The 19,984-nt window shown below is 33.9% G+C and overlaps 1 long non-coding RNA gene across 1 annotated transcript in view; it reads left to right on the top strand.

Annotated features, from left to right (window-relative positions):
* LOC309628915 overlaps nucleotides 1-19,984 on the top strand; it is an 85,513-nt gene that overhangs the window by 9,968 nt on the left and 55,561 nt on the right. Inside the window, exon 2 of the long non-coding RNA XR_014244779.1 lies at nucleotides 970-1,064. This is a non-coding gene — a long non-coding RNA (uncharacterized lncRNA). The remainder of the gene's footprint in view (nucleotides 1-969; nucleotides 1,065-19,984) is intronic.

The following is a 19,984-nucleotide window of genomic DNA, read 5'->3' as shown; positions in this document are numbered from 1 at the left end:
TCAATTGCTCCAGCTTTGAAAGCATTTTGTACTTTTCAGTGCCAAACTGTGTTAGTTATTTTCTGTTGTGCTGTTCAAAGAAGAAACATTCTGTACCTGTGCAGGGCTTTGTTTGGTTTCTTGTTTTGTGTTGTTTTGTTTTGGTTTTGTTTCAGGGTCAAATGATGGTGGTGGGATAGATCCTTCCAAAATTAATGTGTTTTCACAGCACATTGCGTTGCTGCTTGTAGCACCCCAGGGTTTCACAGCCTTCTTTCATATTCAGTGGTTTAATGATACATTTTTGCAGTTCTGTATCACAGTTCTTTAATTCGGCAATTGAAGTCACTCATAAATAATGATCGGCATAGGATGGAGAATGTCTGTTCAATATTAAAATGATCTCAACCTCAGGTCTCTGAAAATTGCTGATGATATGGCTGTCTTGACTAAAATCTGAAGTTTTATTTTTCAAACATAGTTTCTATAAACAATCTGGTTGTGAAGACAATAGTCTTTTCTTTATAAATCAATACATATACGAGATATTTTTCTGTGTCAACAGTCACTGGCTATAAGGTGTATTTTACCTTTAAGAACTTCAGGGAGTAGTCATTCTGTCTTGTCTTTATTCTCTAGAAGAAAACTGTGTTCAAACTGAAGTCCCAGTAATGAAAGGTTTTTTTGTGTTGCAGAGAGGCCATTTTCAGGAGGCATCACAAAGGTAAACCGTTCTGAAGTCACTGAATCCTGTAAGAAACTAGCCCTAGAACCTGAGATGGACATTCCCATGCTCATCTTCTCAATGATTTTTTTTGGCTGCTTATTAGAATTCAACTAATCAGCAAGTACCAATTGAGCTCCAACAAACACAAAACTAGGCTCAGTAATGTAGAGAATATAAAGAAAATGTCAGCTTCAGTTCTAGCTCTTAAGTAGTCTATGAGAGTTCTCTTAACTGACTTCCTCACTCTTTTATCACTTCTTTAGACAAAATTGTTTCAGAGATGGCAAAGACTACATGTTTGAAGATATCAACGTTTCTCGCCTAATTCTGGAAATTCTGAAGTTTCAGTTTCAGGCAGGTACTGATAACTAAATTTACATGAGTTCTTAATTTTTAGAGTTGATGAGTGGTTTGCAGAATATGTCTAAATACTGTCAACTTTCTTGTCACAGATGCTTGCCTTTAACCACTTTGTTACTACTACACAATGTAACCTAACAATTTAAAGTAATGAATCTCATCCCAATATCTGAGAATCATAAAAGACTGTGATTTCCAGTTGCTTAAAGAAGAATTTGGGTGTATAAATTGGTGGAATCTCTATTCATCATAAGAACAAACATTAAAATTAATTGACACATTTTGTTATAAAATGTACATCATTCAGAGAATTTAGATTTTTATCTCTACTTTGACACAGATTGTAAGGAGTTCTGGAATTTCCCATTTATATCCGTACCCTCAGTTAGGTGGAAGACATGCCAGCAGATATATTGGTTAAATAAATTATGATATATAGTTGATGGAATATCTCTGTAGCAATTAGTTAGGATGTGCCAGGATGTTGACTGATGACATAATATCATGTACATGTTTATGGTAGGCAGAATAATGACCCCTCAAACTTGTCTATATCCTAATCCCTGGAACCTGTGAATACATTACCTTACATGGGAAAGGGGACTTTGCATATGCTATTAAAAGTTAAGGATCTTGAGATAGGAAGATAATCCTGAATTATTCATGTGGGCCCAATGTAATCACTAGGGTTTTTATAAGAGCAAGAAGGATGCAGAAGAGTCAGAGAAGATGTGACAATTAAGCAGATCTTAGAGTGATTCAGCCATTAGACAAGGAACCTGAGCAGCCTCCAGAAGCTGGAAAAGGAAGCAATAGATTCTTCCCTAGAATCTCCAGAAGGAACTCAGTGGTGCTAAGACTTTGATTTTAGTCCCATAAGACCCATTTTTAGACTTCTGAACTCCAAGTTATAAGATAATATTTGTGTTGCTGTAAGCCACTAAGTTTGTGGTAATTTGTTACAGAAGCAACAGAAAATTAATTCTTTGAGTTTAAAAAATCATATTAGAAATTTTAGTTCAAGTTAGCAGAAGAAGCAACCTTATCTGCCCTCTAGTTCCCCCTAAATCTTATTGCCGTGAAGTACAAAATGTTAAAATCTGTAATAGCAAAGAGTACAGTGTCCATAGCAGAGATGGGTCATTAACATGCAAACACAATTAAAAATATTCCTGACAGGTTGAAAATCAAGACATACAAAATGAGAAATTAATCAGAATAGAAGCAGCTGCAATCTTGCACAAAAAATCAAAGTAGAAAGAGTAGAGATGGGAGGTAATATTTTTTTAAAGCCCACGGCTTTGGGACAGGTAAGTTTTGACAGTGGGAATGAGTAGTGGGGCAGAAAACGGGTTGATTAATTGAAAGGCTTTCTGTGGTAAAATTTGCTAGGTCATTTGGCCCGACTCATCCTCTGTCCCCCACCCAATTCAGCTTATATAGGGCTTTAGCACCTGGCGTTTTTCCCAAGGAAAATACTGGAGCTCTGTTTATAGAAATTGCATGGCTGGGGGAAAATGAAGTTTTCTAAGATGAAGTTAGGACTTCAAAGTTATTTCATCTCGTTTGAGATTTGCAGAGGAGGGCTAGGAGCAACAGTGGGTCTGCTTCTGGTTTCCACATACGGTTACCAAAGCTTGCCTGCAAGTCCCACAGCTCTCCCCAATATCTTTAACTGCCAGTCAGACTTATAATCAAGGAAACAGGGCTTTGGAGAAACTAAGTTTCAATACATAACCACAGAGGAAACCCAAGACACCTACATACAGTGATCAACATGCAAATGCTATTAAAGTATTTCAGACAGATTGAATAACAAGGCACACATATTGAGAAATGTATCCAAATAGAAGAAGCTGTGATCCAAACTAACTCTTTATTCTTAAATATTAACAGAAAGCCAGAGTCACCAGATCTTTGAGAAAATAGCACTTTGGATAAGAAGGAGAAAACTGGAGAAATGTTTATATATTTTAAGTTTGTATCCTCGGAGTTGTTTGATAAGTTATTGAGGCCATAAAATACAAACAAGAAAAGTTTGCTGTAAAAATTGTGGAGAGGGCTTCCCTGGTGGCACAGTGGTTGAGAGTCTGCCTGCCAATGCAGGGGACACGGGTTCGAGCCCTGGTCTGGGAAGATCCCACATGCCTCGGAGCAACTGGGACCGTGAGCCACAATTACTGAGCCTGCGCGGCTGGAGTCTGTGCTCCGCAACAAGAGAGGCCGCGACAGTGAGAGGCCCGCGCGCCGCGATGAAGAGTGGTCCCCGCTCGCCGCAACTAGAGAAAGCCCTCGCACAGAAACGAAGACCCAACACAGCCAAAAATAAATTAATTAATTAATTAAAAAAAAAAATTGCAGAGAATGCAAAAGAAATTTGCAAATTTAAAAAATATAATTTGAATAAGTAAATACAGTCAGAGTAATGGCAAAGAGGAAAAGAGTGTGAAAAAAAACAGTCAAAACACAGAGGATTGATTGGGAAGATAACATTCAACTAACAAAATAAATGAAAAGAAAAAATTAAAATGAGCAAATTATGCCCCCAAATATTGAAATAATTTTCCAAATTGAACAGGACCACTAAGTTCCTGGAGAGTCAAATATCAGAAAATCAAAAGAGAACCAAGATCAACAGCAAACAAAATAAAGAGAAGATTCCAACTGGTATCAAATATTTCTGTAGTTCACTTACAGGAAACTTTAAAATGAAAAATTATAAACTTATTGTTGGAAATAGCTTTTAGTAACATTTAAATAAGTTCAAAGGTTTTCTAAGCAATTGTTATAATGCAGCTAAATACCTCTTCCTAACACTTGGCCCTGTTTTTCTTCATTTCTCCACAATCTGCCTCAGCTGCAATCTGGTTCCCAACCAGGATGTTGCCTCTTGTTTATCATCAGGCTCTGTCCCTCTGGACTTGGCATTCCCCTGGGTATTCTCAGCAGGTTTCTTGTTACCCTCGTGGACTCTGGCTCAGTTTCACACTGACCTTCCCCACAGTGAGTCACTTCTGAGAGCTCACGGCCTCTCATATCCTGCAAGCCCAATAACCAACCAGAAAATCCTCTATGTTGGGGAGAATGGGAAAGTCTTATGGTTTTTGCTTGAAATGGCCAAATTCATTTTAATCCATCAGGGGGCTGTGACAATTTTTGTTGGGGAGCAGTTTCGTATTTTTCTTGTTGCTTTGATTTTAGTTTATTCCCTCAGTTATTGAAATGACATACATTTTTTTCTTGTAGTATTTCTGTCAATGTTCTTTCAGTCATCCAGAGTTTGCTCACTGTAAAGTATGTTTTTGAGCCATCTGCAGCTACGATTCACAGCCCATTCATGTCCAGATCAGCCAAACACATTTCAGGAGACATAAGTTGAATGGTGATAGATTCAGAAGTGACACTAATGGAAACGCTCAAAATACAAGATTTGTTGCCTGTCACACTGCCAAAAATTACAGCCATATTGAAAATTAGATGTGCATGCGGCACAAGTCCTCAAAGTCTGAAGAAGTTTCTCATCCTAAGATGGTTTCTAAGAAAATGCTACATGATTTAAAAATGCAACCATTCATGAACACAGACAAGAAAGTGATGTGAGAACTATTGTGTGCAGTTTTATGTGTTACCATAGCAGTCACTTCTTACTGTAGGAATGAGGTGGTAGAGACCTTCCCAAGAAGAGTTCCTGAATGGCTCTAAAGCCTAAAATCAATGTTTACCCATGTTTTTAATAGCACTTTGCTTTCAACATTAACTGAGTTTATTGAAAACTCCCACTGTCCGCTTTAAGTATCAAGTTAAATTGAAAGTTCCCAGTGGTGCTACTGAAACCTACAACTAGCAGGCACCCCTGGTTTTTCAAAGAGCCAATGACCCTGACTATCATTGGTTGCTTAAACCCTTGGCAAGCAGCCGCAGGATTTCTGAAATTAGCTGCTTTTCTAGCCTGTTTTCATTGAATTAAAAAAAAAAAAAAAAAGCTTTATAGAAAGTAATTACAAAGTCTTTCCATTAATTCTAGTAATTAAAGATGACTACACCTATTATTAGCTTCCGTTCTTTTCTGCATTACTAAGGGAGGCAAAGGGAGCTTGACATAAAAGTTTATCCCTAGCTGGACATGAATTATTTAAATCAAATAAATGGACATATTACAAATGTATTCTGTTTGAATAACTTGGAAAATTGAGAATTTTTGCTTTGAGTGGAAAGAGGCATTAATTTCATAATAAAAGTAAAATGTGACCAGGTCAAAGAACACTAAAATGACCAAATCCCATTTCCTCATTCAAGTATTTTTCAAAGAAAAACTAGTATGGAGGATAGCAGGAATTCAGAGACCAGTAGAAGTGGATTCTCTTTCCTAAACTGCCTGTACCTTAATTTGGAAAATGGCATTCTGGAGAAAAAAAGTGTGTGTTCCCTTTGCTCTCTCCATATGATGTTTATGGCATTTTGACTAATGCCCATGTACTTAAGAACATCATCCAGCTATTACCAGTTTAGCATAAGAAGAATGACCAAAAACAAGATTCAGAAGACCTCTTCATATGGCCATTTTACGATAGTTGTGTATTAATATCTAGAAAGTAGTTGTTTCTTCCTATGACATCCATAAGTAAGTCCAGTGTGGAGAAGCATGAGCAATGTATTTAATATTTTAATGATTATTTATTATTTATCCCCTCTTGTATTTAAACTATTTAAAATTAGAGGGTTTATCATGATATTCTCCGAGGGACACAGTAGAATATTAATTATTGCAGTGGACACGTGTTTGTTTTCTCCTAAGCACTCATTGTTACTGCGTACTCTTTATCATTGTCCCTAGTTTCTAAGTGTTATTCCAGGAAGGTTAACCAAACTCCCATCTAGGGAAGTAAGCATGAATCCCTGACTATACCAATCATCACAATTCATCCCCTGGTCACAGTATTTGCTTTAGCTATGAGAATGTGTTTAAGTTGGCCCAATCAAAGTGGAGCATAAAAGCTCTGCTCACAGTTCTGACATATATACTCTCTCCAATCAGGATGATGTACTGGAAAGATGCACATTTTGTTATAAAATGGACGCAAGCCTTAGGATGAACTTATATGTGGAAAGGGCAGAGCCTTGGAAAACAATGAGTGATCAAGATGGAGCCACAATTAGGCAATCCTGGATCCCACCTTTTTTTGTGAACTTTTGTTTTATTTTGGGTTTTTTTGTGAACTTTTGTTTTATTTTGGGTTTTTTTGTGAACTTTTGTTTTATTTTGGGTTTTTTTGTGAACTCTTAAATCAGTTTGATTTGGATTATGTTCTTGTAACCAAGAGTCTTGACTGTTATAATAATAAGAGAAGATAATAAAGAAATAATTTACCTGTGAAATTAACAAAACATTTTTAAGCCAAAAGAAATGGAGTTTAACAAATATTCTTGATACTCTGCTTCTCAGTCAGGGCACCATGGTACAGTGATAAATCCCAAGCTCTCCACAGTCATATCAATAAATTTTAGTTGATACATAACATGTATTTTTGGTAAAACTGAGTATATTCATTGTTTTGATGAAACATAAAACACTTATTATACTATACCTAGGTTTTGTCAGTTGCCCTAATCAGGAATTTGAACTCCAAGGGTGTTCAGTTATAATTAAATTTATAAAATCTAAATTTGGGAGTAATGACTAAAAGCACTTCTAATATCCATATCTCAAACAATACTAGGCCTTTTCCAAATAGCATAATAAATCTTAGAAATATGTCTCTATTGCTGAAACATAACTAGTGGTTTGTTAATCACCATGATGAATATTAGCAAGGGATTCTTAGCAAAATTAATAGTACTCAAGATATGTAAATTGACTAAAATAATTAAGAACCACTCCTCATCTTTGCATTATCAGAGCATAAAATTCTCACAAAACTTGATCATCAAATGGTCTTGTGTCCAACCACTGAGTTCAAAAATTTCTAATTTTTGTTATAAACTAAAAGGAAAATAGAATTTTATCTCTGGAATATTAGCATGTCTGCCTTATATGAACCTTTCATTCAAAGTGGGGTTGAAGCATCAAAAGGTCAGAGAGCTGGGGTTTCACTGAACTTAGAAAATAAGTGGCATGAACTATTTTATATCTACTTGGTAATGTTTGCTTAATATATTTCTGTATATGTGGCTGGAATTGGCCTAAGGGTTTCTTTCCATTTAAGAATATAGCAAGACTCTAGGGGTAGAGCTAATCTTCACCTACCTCAAAGTTCTCCAGAGGTTATCATTATCCAACAAAAAGAACCTAAGCACTCACTGTGTAGGGCCAAAATGGCCTAGAGCATTTTTTAATACCTATTGTTAAAGCAGTGTCCCTCAGGTAACATTGTGATGCATGCATTTGATGATATGGTTTAGAGTGAGACACAACCTGTTTCAAGACATAGGTAAGAATTATAATCTTGTCAAAGATGATCTAGAACAGAAAACAGTTATATTCCAATGCTGACATAAAGCTAAATGGTAACTATTAGGCCTAACATTAGGCCTGGGATTATATATATTTTTAATCTAAGCTATTATTGTATTATCTTAAGCTGATTTTTAAACAAAAACTTTAATTATGTAAATAACAAATATTTTTTCATGGAAAAATACTAAACTATTGTACATAAGAATGAAGTCACAAATACTGATTTTAATACACCAATCTCAGTCTTCTTATTGGTTACTAACTGCTGTGCATATCCTATACTTGTTTTCTATGTATTCACAAACACACACACACACACACACATACACACACACACAGTCATGGGAAATAGACACATTATTTAGGAGGGAAGAAGAAAAGTTATAGAAGTAGTATATTCTTTTTTCATTTAGCATTGTCTCAGCAAAGTAATGCACAAAATTCCAATTTATTTTAACCTAATCATATTAATTGATGTTTATTTTTCTTTTTTTTCTAATACAAACAATGCTGCAGTATATATTATGATTTTTTCTTGGGTTAATATAGGAGGATTTCTTATGTTAATATAGCAGTATTTCTCCTAATCTAAATTCTAATAATTTGAAGTAGAATTGCTGAGTCATAGAAAATGTATGTGTAAAATTTTAATGGATGTTGCTCATTGTCCTTTAAGTTTTATCAGATGAGAGAACCTGTTTCCATATACTGATGTCCCTTTCAACACTTGATATTATCATATTTTAATTGTTTGCTAATCTCACAGAAGAAATCAGTATCCCATTCATGCTTTAGTTAGCAATTCTCTGATTTCTTGCAAGGTTAAAAACTGTTTTGTAAGTTTATTAGTGATTAGAATTTCCTCCTCTATAAATTTCCTGTTCATATTTCTGGCCTAGAAATGCTTTCATAGATACCTATCATTGCTACACAGGACTAGTAATTAATAATGATTTCCAACTAGCTTGATGTTTTGATACTTTTAATTCCTCAGTGGTATAACATATCAAAACAATCTAATGTTTTAATGGTATACAGCAAAAAATTATTGTGAATTACTGCTAAAATTTAATTAAAAAATATTTACATAAACTCATATATCTATAGTAAAAAAAGTGTTCAGTCTCCCTGAAGAAGAATTATGGGAGGAAACCACCAATATTTTGTTCTTTTAATTTGTTTTTGTACTTTATATTCAAAGGCATAAAAAAACAGTAGTAATTTGTTCCTAAATCCCAAATAACAAATCACAGTTATGAAAGGTTTATTTTTCAGAAAAAGAAAAGACCACAAATTTCTTATAATGCATCCATAAAGAAAAAAATATTCAATGAATTTCATTTCATCCATGGTACAGAAATACCAAAATATTTCTCACAAAATACTTCAAAATGAAGTGTTTAAGTATTTGGAGTCTTACTTAATTCTAATTTTTCTCTACACCTTAAACAAATTGCTTAACCTCTCCGGTTTTTATTGTTCTTTTTTGCAAAGTGGCAAAATATTTAGCTCATGTTGTCGTTTCAAATTACTGTACTAAGGATGCAGACAAATTAAGCACTGCAGAAATAGTTTGAGAGCAAGACAGGAGTAAAAACTCCCTTCATTATATTAAAGAGGGTTAAAAAAAATACAAGGAATTATACCTTGGGGGCGGGGGAAAGACATATTCTTCTTTAACTTTCATTATCTTCTCTAAAAATTCTGGATAATAATTTTGTCTTTTTAAAAGTTTTAGATTTTTTAAACATGGCTGTCAGGTACATTCTAACACATTTTGTCCTAGTATTTCCTTAAGACATTTTGTCTTTGAATTTTCTTAGAATATTTCACAAAAAAGATACTACAGTTACTGAAATGTCATAGATTTACATAATAGGAATTCAAATTTAGGGCTTAATTAGAAAACCTTCAACAGGTTTCATGTGTCTCTAGTGTTTCCTCTTCCTTTTATGAAGAATGCCTTTTTCTTACCAGAAAAAGTCCAATTGTTTTATTATCCAACACAAAAACATCCAGTTTCAACCACGGCTTTTGTGGTCTCCTGAAGTCAATGTCTTCCTATCTATAGGTTTACATTATCTAACTAGGTACTATGATAGGAAGTGTGCTGTTTTCTTTTTGAAAGAGGTAGTTTGTTGCAAGTTTTAACTTGTAAGTTATTTCCCCTACCTCTGTTGTAGTATTTTTATGCTCTCCATTCTGTAAGATTTCTGATTATTAAAATGAATGGTAATATAGTTTGTTTGAAGAGCATTGATTTATCAATCATGCCACCATTTTTTATGATGAGTATCTCTGACTGTTCAGAGTGATTTCCAAGGAAATTCACTGTTTTAGAGCTGTTTTAAAGAACATGAATAAAAGTTCTACTCTCTGGTTCAATATACCATAGATTTTTAGGAAGATGGTTGGGAGAGTTGTGAAAGCAATTTAAGTTATGCCTCCCACTCCATGTATTTTGTCTAACTTCCAATAATACATTTGGTTGAAAATCTTTGACTATGCCAAGAACTTACAGAACAGCTAGGGAAGTTACACAAATAGATCTTGAGTCGGACATGGAAAATATAGTTATGAATTAATTGATTACCCTTTAGTTTGACTTAATTAAATAGAAAGTTAATACCAGTGGGAAAACTAAATCCTCACTCATAACATAAATTAATATCAAATTATTAGAGGAAAATTATAAAGCAACAATGATGTTTTTATTCTTTGCTACCAGTAGGCATCCATAGATGGCCTAAAAACACATTTATATAAAACATTATATTAAATTAGCACTAGTGATTGTCCCTCATTGAGACATCTGGAAAAGATACTTCAGATAAAGGAATGATATTCGTGAATTCCTGAGACAGGCATCACTGGTAGCAGGTTTTAGAAGATCATGTATTATCACATTAGAATACCCGGCCAATGACTGGCTTGCTTACATTTCAGACAAGGGAAGTGATATTCTCTAATGTTACATGTAAATTGTTCTTTCTATAAATTTAGTTCTCATGTATGACATTCTTGAAAAAAAATATTGTCATTACTCCCTATATAAATTATTTTTTTAAAGCACACAATATTATCCCATAATGAAGGTGGTTATGTTTTCTTTCAGGTTTTTTCCTCATTTTTTAAAAAAATTAAGCTTTATTTATTTTTGACTTTATTTATTTTTGCAGGAGGCAAAGAGAACCAGGGGAAAAGGTCCATGCTGGAAACTAACATGTTTGCCAAAATCATTTGTGTTATTCAGAAATAAAAATAACATACTATTTTTCAGATGTTTTCCATGTTGGAGTTTTAATTACAGCATTGGTGGCAGCAACCTATGTTTTTTTCCTTGTTCTTATGCAGGACCTAGGAAGTGATAAACTAGAAATAGAAAATATTAATGAATAATAGATTATTTATTTGATTTATATTCTTGCTGAAATTACAGAGGTTGGTGTTAATTATATGATTCTTATATAATGTCTTTTGTTTGACTTCAGAAAGGTGATAACAATTAATCTAGATAAGTCTAGAAGCATACTAAATTGTACAAATCAGAAGACAAAGTCAATTTAAAAATGGCCTCATCATGACTTCATTTCAGTCAGACTGTTTTCTACATTTATTTGTATAATACTTAAAGACATTTCCTATAAGGACTATAATTTTTGGTATGCTTTTTTGAATGCTGCTTTTTTCCCCAAAACTTTTAACTATATGATGGAATATAAGGATATAAATGTTCATTTTAAAAGACCAGTCCTTGCATATTTGGGGTGTGCACAGACCAAGAACGGTCCTTAGGGAAGAAAATATCACCCAGTCAACCACTTATTATGTCTCAGGAGTCCTAGGCTAAGTTGTAAGGCAACAAGGCAATTAGTATGCACCCAGTCTAATGGGGCACACCATATAAAAGAGGAGATAGGTTTATAAGCAGTTAACAATATGTGTTAATCTAGCACTATGACTGAAGTAGTTATAGAATTATAGAGAAAGAAACAAATTAATTTCTGAGTAGAAAGACTTCATAGAAGAGACAATATTTACACTGGGCCTTAAAGGATGACCAGCATTTTTTCAGGTGAAGAAAGAGCAGGAAGGGTAGGAAGGTGTTCCGGCAGAGGGAGGAACATAAGTAAAGGCATCTAGGTGCATAGGGCATCTGGGGGTCACAGGTCCCATGGGGAGAAGTTGTAGGAAAGGAGGCCAAATTGTGGATGGCAATATATTCATTTGGACTATGATTAGCCACAAAAAAGAAGTGACATGCTACAGTAAGTGATGATAATTACTTTGAATATTGGAGAGGGAGGGGCTGGAAGCAAGGGTGCCATTAGGAGAGCACTGAAATAATGTGAGCAAGTGATGATATCAACTGGATAAAGACAAGTAGAATTAGAGTGAAAACAGGTCCTTAGCGGTATTTTAGACATTAATTTACAGGGTCTAGGGTAAAATTTCTTCTAGAGAGTGAAGCAAAGGAATAAAAATCATAGGAGTGTCTGTTGGGTCCCTGGGTACATGAGAATATATTATTTACATTTCTTTCCGATATAAGAAATCCAGGAAAAGGAATGTGTGAGGGTGAGGACAAGAGACTATACTTATAGTTGAACTTGGTACACTTGACAACACTACACATACCCAAGTGGAGAGAGCCAGTTGCAGTTGAAATATACATCTGGATTTGACAAAATTGTTTGATCCTATAGCTAGTGCTTTGGGAATCATTGGCATATTGTCAGCAATTGAAAAGGGATAAAATTAACAATCAATACTTAAGATAAGGAATAAACAAAAGGTCTCAGCTTAAAGCTTGAGAACTTTACCAGGAGCTCTCTTCCCTTGCACAGCAGGTATTCCCATCTTTCTCACAACTCTGTGGACAGCGGCAATCTCTCCTTAGCTTTTGAGCCTCCTAACGGCTGCTTTTGGTCTAGTTTCTTGGAATCTTGCCCCAGATATGTAGCATTATATTCAGGTTATTGACCCTTTAAGTCTTGACTGCTTTGATAGCCTTAAATCCAATATTTTTCTACTCAGCTCAGTGAGACACAACAAGCTTGAGGCTGTTACTTCATCTACGGGTCTGTTTCTTGCTGTGAATAAACCAAATTCCTTGACAGGGAAAGTCTACAGAAAAATTCAGCTCACCACAACACATTTTCCTTCTCTCTGGGATATTGACTACTAAATTCTTGGCTTTTTTTTTTTTTTTCTTTTCTGATGACTTCAAATAGTTTTTTTTTTTTTTTTTTTAAATATTATATCCAGATTCTGTAGTTTTTCAGGTGGGATGATTAATCTGGTAACAAGGATTCTATCACATGCAAATATGGAATTCTCCCCTGTAGCTTCTTTTTTTTTTTTTTTTTTTTTAAAGCATTTAAATGCAACTTTTTTTTTAAGTTTATTTATTTATTTATTTATGGCTGTGTTGGGTCTTCGTTTCTGTGCGAGGGCTTTCTCCCGTTGCGGAGAGCGGGGTCCACTCTTCATCGCGGTGCGCGGGCCTCTCACTGTCGCGGAGCACGGGCTCCAGACGCGCAGGCTCAGTAGCTGTGACTCACGGGCTTAGTTGCTCCGCGGCATGTGGGATCTTCCCAGACCAGGGCTCGAACCCGTGTGCACTGCATTAGCAGGCAGATTCTCAACCACTGCGCCACCAGGGAAGCCCCTCCCCTGTAGCTTCTTGTATGTAGCTGTTAAAGAACCACTGCAGTGTGCTTTTATTATAGATATACCCCTTTCTCTTATTAGACTTAAGAACAGGAAATTGTTAATTACTTTATTATATCTTCCTTTAAAGTCCCAGCACTTAGTATCTGGCATCAATAAATGATACATGGATAAATAAAAAGCTTTGAAGAGTACATGAAAGTTTCTGAGAGCTATAAGAGAAGGAGATTGACCCTGAAGAAAAATAAAAGAACATCTTTACATCCCACTTTGTGGAATATGTCTGACTCCTTCACACTTTATCTTCCAGTTATTCTGAACTTCTTGATGGCTCCTACCATCCTGTCTTTTAACCACATTTCATTGACATAAAATAACCTATTTTGCTTTTCTTATCTCTCTATGAAACTCCTTTTCCTTCCTCAAATTCTGGCTAAGCAGCATCTCCTCAGTGAAGGGATCCTCAATCTCCTCCCTCCCTTATGCTACTTTAATATTTTGCATATTTAGTGTTACACTTATTGTGGCTTACATGCCTGTCTCTTCTATGGAGATAACTGAATGTGGTAGAGTCTGCACCTTACCATTTCCCAAACTTCTGGGAGTGTTATTACCCAGTCTCCATGGAGGGCTTGCAGGCTATGGATAAGAGTTTACTTGCATTTTTTTTTTCCTTTAAATTTCACACACACACAAACACACACACACACACTATGATGTAAATATTATTAGTTCCATTTTATAAAAGAAAAAACTGAGGTTCAGAGAATTTAGGAAAATTATCCAAATCTACAAAGATAGTAAGCAACATAACAGGTCTCAGAACGCTTATTTTTAATTTCTATTCTTGCTCCCCACGGTAGTGTCTGGCACCAGGCAAGCACTATATAAATCTTATGGAACAGAATATAATTATTTTATTATATTATATTATTATGTTATTGTGTTATATTACATTATATTGTATTACATTGTAGTAAGATATAATAAGTAGGGATTATTTTATCAAGGTTACCCATTTGTAGGTTAATCACCAAGCAGTGAGTCTGAATCATCTTCAGCTATTTTAGGCAAAACAATGAAAAGACAGCAATGAATCATTTACTCAAGAAAATTGATCACATGAAAACTAGAATATTTTAGTAAGAAAAGTTACATAGATCTTTGGTTTTCTTAAAATTATAGACCTTCCAGATACAAGGAATGTGTTAGTAAAATGTTTTATTTCAACAATTTTATAATCTGGGTAAAGGAAAGTAATAGGTTGATTTCATTTGTAACTCAACAAATGTGCCATCATTGAAATAACATAAGAGATGACTACTTGTGACAACATATAAATGTAGGCAAGAAACTTAGGGCTTAAGTTTTAACAGTGCATCCTGAATGTCACTGGATTTTATGTCTACTATATCACATTAGTCATTTGCATTGGCTGCTGAAGGAATTTTTAATATTAAAGAATATTAAAATCATTTCTTGAGAAGTAATCAACGCTAGTCAGAGGAAAGAATTTCCCTCCATGAGATTGGAATAAGAATCATATTACCATGAGTTCAAGAGAAAGAATCAGTTCAGAGAGTAGTGAATTGTTATCTTCATGAAAAATCTACTATTCATTATATCTAATTATGTATTATGTATTAAAATACAACTTATGTACATAATACAAAGGATGCTAAAGAGCTATGGTATTCCCTGAATCACTTTTTATGCTACTACATTGTGAATCACATAGTAAAAAAAGTGGTAACACACGGTATTTCAGGAACAGAATTAAAGAATTAAAGGACATATAATCAACAGAATTACTTACATTCACATGTGCATGAGCGCACGCACGCACACACACACACGTTTACACAGTCAAATCTTTGCAACCAATAAACAGGTTCTGTGCTTTGTGAAAGATCAACAGTGTATATTCTTAGTTTCCCTTTTGCACTATGACCTAGTATTTTCCTAGGCTGTCTTGTTCCCTAATTATTTTGTGTGCATTGAAATAATTTGAAGTAATTTTAATCATTTGAGAACTAATTTACTCAAGTAAATTATAAAATGCTTTCTAAAGTAAATAGAAAGAGTCTGATTATTGATGCCCTTATTTTATAAACTTATCAATAAATCCATAATCTGATTTTATGAAGAGATTAGCAAGCTCCAGGTCAATAGCGTTACTGGTAGTTTCCAAAGTTCCACACAAGCTGACCCCAGGTTTATTTTCAAAGATAACTTATTGGGTTGAATGGGACCACTGTGGAAGTTTGAAAAGAAAGATAAAATAAATAGCACATATATATAGATTTTCAAAGTGCCTTTATTTCTTGCATTAGTTGGATTACATACATACACACACATACAGCAGACCACTGGGGTAGGCCAGCCTTTATTGGGTATTTCATAAAGGGAGGGAGGAGGAATTCTAAAACAATGGAACAATTATTAATCAGGAATTTAATGTCCATAACCTACTCAATCTACCAGCTCTTTATAAAAGATATTTTACTGATACTAGGGTACTAGGATATTATGTGTGATAACTACTGTAAGAAAACACCAAAAATTAGTATGACAATTCTAAAAAATTGATATTTTTCAATGCTGTCACTTGTTTTTTTATATTCAAAATTCATGAAAAGTGCTTTCTAAATCATCAAAGAGAATATATATGTATATGTGTATAAATATATATATATACATACATATATATGTATATATTTGACATCTTTCTATGCAGTGAGTTATTTCATTTTATTTACAGTATTTATAAATCAGTGTTATCTATATGGTAACTCTAACTAAACCAGAATAGTAAAATAACCAGTTTATTCCAAAACCACTCTTAGTAAATCTTAGCTTACAATACAATAACATCACGATATTTTCTAAGGAATTATACACATATTTGTTATTTTTCTCTCTAGTTCAACCTCCTACAGGAAGAGAATTCTGGTTTGCACCAGAAACTTAATAGTGCAACATTACTGGCTCCTTTTTCTAAATACCAGCACTAGGCCAAGACTATGAACAAATATGACAATGTCAATATAAAGAAATCAATCTGGCACAAAGAACGTGGTAATCAAAGTACCTTCCTTTCTTTGAGCACTACTTCCTCAAGAGATATTGGCTGGAGTAGTGAAGTCTGGACTGACTGTGAATTCCTCTTAGCAGAGTCTTTGCTTTGGAAGGTGAAAGAAGATTGGGGTATGATACAAGTTGCAGTGAAGGTATCTCAGGTACAGACTTGCAGAGAAAAGGGTGAAGGAGGATATGAGAAGGCTTCCATGATATCAAACACATGGTGTTAGAATAGGAAAGTAATTAGGATTCAGCAGAAACATTAGGATTTGCAGAAAGTTACACTTAACTGAGTTGTTTCTTTTTTTTTTTTCTTTTTTTCTTTTCTTTTTAGTTCTCAGTAACTTGATTTTAACAATTGGGGTATTGGGGGAAATAGTTGAAATAAAACAATCCTAGAGCCTGGAAAACTCCAGAAATTACGTCACACCATGAATTTCTTAAAACTAATTAACTACAATTTATGAACAAAGAAATATATAATAGTTAAATTTCCCATACATATACCATGTCTGTTAGGTATGAAAATTTTGCAAAGGCCCTATGTTACAAATATCTCTCAAATACACAATAATGTCCCTAAAATTGATATGCTTTATGCTTCTAATGACTCTGATAACAAACAAAAGAAAATATGTTTAAACTAAAGTTGTTAAATCATACAGTAAGGTTATGCAAGAGCAGAACATAAGACATGAAGGTAGAAAGTCCTTATTATGGCTGTATATTTTCACAACCACTTCAAAATGTTTCTTTAATGCTTTGCATATATGGAAATGTGTTCTTTGTTCTTCTTTGTACTTTGTATTTTATGGTGCTAATATTAACATAGCCACAAAGAGTAACTTAATAAAGGCCAACACTGTCCATTAGTGTTCCTAAATTTTCCATACATATTTTGTTACATATCTAAAACTAGGTAAAATGTTAGAGACACCTTTACTAGCTACTTTAGTGATTACTTGCTACACATGAGCTATACACATACCATGTACTACATATTCTGTACATAGTGACGCTTTGAAACCTCATAACAACCCAATGGGAAAAATAATACCATATTTTCATTTTATAGAGTATCTTGTGTAAGTTCATACAGCCAGTGAATACAACTACATCCAGGCAGTCTGGCTGTAAAAGCTGTACTCTTAAGTATTACTCTAAAAAGCCTACATTAATAAGTACCATTTATATAGCATATACTGTGTAGCCAAGTGTTTTGATTATATTTCCCTTTTATTTTTCATGTCATCCAATTCTACAAATTCAGATATTGAGGGTTAGAGACTTCAAGTTCAAGTGATTTGGTGAAAGTTCCAGTGACTATTCCAGTTCCTGGTAACTAATGGAAAATTCTTAAGTTTAACAATTGACTGAATCAATACATGACCACATTTTTAAAACTCAATCACTAAAGAAAAATATATTTATCATTATGCAAAGGTTTTCTTATGTTAAACTGCTAAACTAAATTCTGCAGTCTTATGTAAAATAGATAACTAATAAGGACCTACTATATAGCACAAGGAACTCTACTCAGTACTCTGTAATGACCTCTATGGAAAAAGAATCTAAAAAAGAAAGGAGTTAAAGATATATATAAATATACCTATATATAATCTAGATATCTATCTATATATATATATCTGATTCACTTTGCTGTACACCTGAAACTAACATTGTAAATCAACTATACTCCAATAAAAATTTTTAAAAATTAAAAAATAATATATTTTTTTTAATCTTCAGTCTTTTTCTGCTTTAAAACTTCTACTTTTAAAAGTTCATTGCATAACCTTGAATTAATTAAAATTATTGAAGAGCAATTAAAGTGTTTTGAAAAGAAAAAATAAAGTTCATTGCAGAGGAAGAATGGCCACCAAGAACAGTGAGAACAAGTCAACATTCTGTGGAAATGATACATGGGGATGATTTCAGAGATCTGGGCTGCTACATACACTGTATTATAATAAAATTATATATGGTGAAGTGCCTCAGGGCAAAGATATCCAGCCAAGTTTAACAGTAAGGGCATACTTTGCCAGGCAGAAAGACAAAGCCCTAACCTGGGATGCAAGTAGCATGAATCACAATTTAAATGTCGGTAGATTTCACCTATGCTAAATTTTTAAAGACAGATTGTGATGGGGAGGCAGGTAATTGTGAGGAAGAACTAATTTTAAGTTAAAATGAGCTACATATATTTTGGGGACAATAACTAAAATAATTGTCCTGGAAGGTTAATAACATTATAAAATATAAAAGGAAAATGGTAGTACAAAAGATCCCTATGCTGTTTGATAATTAAACACCTGGAGAGTGAAGGAATAAAGTTATTTATAACATATTCATTAGACATTAAAATTACAGACTGGAAACATTGTTCAAGTTTAATAATAAAGTAACAAAACACAATGGAGAAGAACTGAAATACCATGTTTCTTCCCCCTTAATTTCCCAAGCTCTCTTTCTTAAGGGAAATGCGGCATCATGTAAGTAAGAGTCATCTCCACTTTAGATCAGCAATGGCCTATTAAGAGGGGGCTATGCATACAGTATCATGGGTTATCCTAAAACCTTGCAGCCAACACACCTTCCCAGAGATTAGGCTTATCATTCTAAAAATATCTTTAAAATTCAGTTCCATTCCATTCTTCCTCAAAATCTAGACCATGAACCCAGATCTCAACATTGCACTTTATAGATTTCAAGAAAGATGAGAAACATTTTCTTCCAAGCATAGGTACTGATAATCAGTTTCAGTAGCAAAGTAAGATCCTAAGGCAGACACATGCACTGATATATTTAATCAGGACTATTTGGTTGCTCAAGCTGGAAACATGGATGACAGAGTTTTATTAATTTCCTTTAGCATATAAGTCTGAGTCCTTATGATTAAATGAGAGTCTATTTTAGTTCTGTTTCTTCTTCGCCATTATTACTATCTTTGCTTTATGTTTCTTATCTTGACTATCACAACGTCCTTTAGAAAAAATTTCACATTTCATATGCTTTTAATTTTAAAATACTCTCTAGTTTATTCTCCATTCTCCCACCCCACAGCCAGAGGGATGTTTCTAAAATGCATAATTATGATATTTCTCGACTTTAAATTTCTTCAACACTCCACTTGAATATAGGATAAAGTTCAAATGCCTTTGCATAAAATGGAAAGCTCTTTACCACAGTCATACAGAGCAATCTAGTTTTCCCTAAATAGACTATATAACATCTTCTGTTTCTTATGTCTTTAATGACATTTTATATGCATCAAGGTTGATTTACAACATAAAACCATTCTTCAAACTGCAACTTATTTGACATCTACTTAAGGAAAACACTCTTGCATCTCCAGACAGTTAGGTTCTTCCTCTTGTGAGATTCCCTAGCCCCTTGATTATGGCCTTTTATAATACTTATCACATTGATGAGAATTTACAATAATATATTGTGGGCTATTCATCTGTGTATTCTTGGTTATTAGTGGTGTCAATAAATTATGCTGAAGAAAAGAAGGGAAAGAAGAATAGAGAGAAGGAGAAATAAGAACAAAGCAGTTGTACCATTAATTCTAATTTCAGGTTGCTCTTAGCTCTTCTCAAATTCTACTAACTTATAAATGTTTGATATTATTTTTATTACATATATGCATTGTGGTAGTTAATTTTATGTGTCGATTTGATTGGGCCACAGGGTGTCCAGACATTTGG

The sequence above is a fragment of the Balaenoptera borealis genome (assembly GCF_965194805.1).
Source record: "Balaenoptera borealis genome assembly, chromosome: 5".
Taxonomy (NCBI): Eukaryota; Metazoa; Chordata; class Mammalia; order Artiodactyla; family Balaenopteridae; genus Balaenoptera; species Balaenoptera borealis.
This window is presented reverse-complemented; position numbering and strand designations above follow the sequence as displayed.